This window comes from Lepeophtheirus salmonis, unplaced genomic scaffold (genome assembly GCF_016086655.4).
Source record: "Lepeophtheirus salmonis unplaced genomic scaffold, UVic_Lsal_1.4 unplaced_contig_13706_pilon, whole genome shotgun sequence".
In the NCBI taxonomy this organism is placed as follows: domain Eukaryota; kingdom Metazoa; phylum Arthropoda; class Copepoda; order Siphonostomatoida; family Caligidae; genus Lepeophtheirus; species Lepeophtheirus salmonis.
The window spans coordinates 1-1,753 of record NW_027290634.1 but is presented as its reverse complement, the minus strand read 5'-3'; the positions used below and the strand labels follow the sequence as shown (position 1 = coordinate 1,753).

Sequence of the window (1,753 nt, the reverse complement as noted above, 5' to 3'; positions counted from 1 at the left end):
AACAAGGTATTTCACTAGCAAAATAGGGCTTTTATGACCATATTAAATCCTAATTTCAATAATTATAATTAATTAACTATCCTCTTTATGTGTAATATAATAAAGGAGTAGGTCAGACCGGGGCAGGTTGTCACAATATTATTATGATACTATTAACTATGATTTGGTTTGTCCAGGGGATAATTTTTGATTTTAGGATTAATTAATATGAATTTAGCTGTCATTTTTAAATATTTAACAATTCATTCACTATAGAAGATCCGGAATTTTTTCTCTCAGTTAATTTTATGTTGATTTAATAATCACTAACCAATTCAATATATATATATTATAAATAAATTGATATGTTTAGAGCAATTTAAGAAATCATAAGCCAATAAACAAATGAAAATTAAGTAATTATCCGCCATTTTAAATAATATAAATGATGAGTACCTTCTTATTTTAATTTTTTATCATTGCTATTCGCATATTCGGTGCAAAGAAGTCGAAAATATAATGATTAAATCAACTCTTATTTTTCTTCGTCTCACCCCGATCTAATTATGGTTTAAATCAAGTGTCGATTTGGTAATTTTGACTAATAAATAGCTCTACCAGAATGAAAATACCAATAGGCTATGAAATTAGTTTGATATGAACTAAAATAATTTCATTATGAATTTGTTGACTACAAAATTAATCAAGGGCTAAAAATATATTATTTTTTCTTAATGTCAGGGTTTGATAAAGAAAATTAGAATGAAATAGTATTAAGTATTATGGCTTATTGAGTTATAGTGAGTATTTTAAAATACTTCTTGGTCCAAGTCCATTAATTAATTATATTGGAACCGTTTCCTCAATATATAATTAATTGTTTGAATATGTTTATTTCAATGTCTATTGATAAAGTTTACACTAGATATTATCTCCATTCTTAAAAGTTAAATAATTAATAGTGAATATAATATTATATATATATATAATAGTTTTACAATAATTGTGTATGCAATATAAATAGACTAGTTATAGGCAATTGTCATTGAATATCACTTTTGAAGAGGGGATCCACAAAACATCTCTATTTTCAATGGAATGAACATGAATCCAATTTTAAACATGGTTTTTCCGATCTCCGCCAAAAGGAGGAACTCTTTGATGTGACGCTCATTTCTGGATCAAAGATCATCAAGGCTCACAAAGTGATTCTGAGTGCTTGCTCCCCTATTTTCGTTCCATCATTGCATCCGCGCCCATCCATACACATCCACTGATTTATTTGAGAGGGATCAACTTTGATCATTTGGAATTGCTTCTATCCTTTATGGATCATGGAGAAGTGAAAGTGATTCAAGAGGAACTCGAGGATTTCATTTCCATTGCGGAAGAGCTTCAAATCAAGGGTATCTCAAGGAACCTTCAGCCGTCAGTTGATCACTCAAGTATACCCACTGCTTCTACTTCTCTTTGTCCTTGTTCATCACAAGATCAAGTTCAACCATTCGATGTGTCTTCAATAAAAAACGCAGCATCCGTGTCTCTCTAAGTATTTACATAATACCCCAAGTGAAGACACCGTGGAAGAGTGCTACACACTGGATGAAAGTGATGAATCAAATATTAGTCAAAGTGATACTCAAAACGAATCTAATCAAATGGAAATCCAGGCGTCTTTAAATTCAAACTTTGTTTCATGTGATCTTCCAGATAAATCGGATGGATTAGACATAGATGCATCTTCAGATTCAAACTTTATTTTGTGCGGTCCTCA

The 1,753-nt window shown here is 30.3% G+C and overlaps 1 pseudogene; it reads left to right on the top strand.

The window, feature by feature from the left end:
• The first annotated feature begins 1,028 nt into the window (after positions 1-1,028).
• Positions 1,029-1,741, top strand: LOC121130900 (protein jim lovell-like; annotated as a pseudogene).
• Positions 1,742-1,753: the final 12 nt, after the last annotated feature.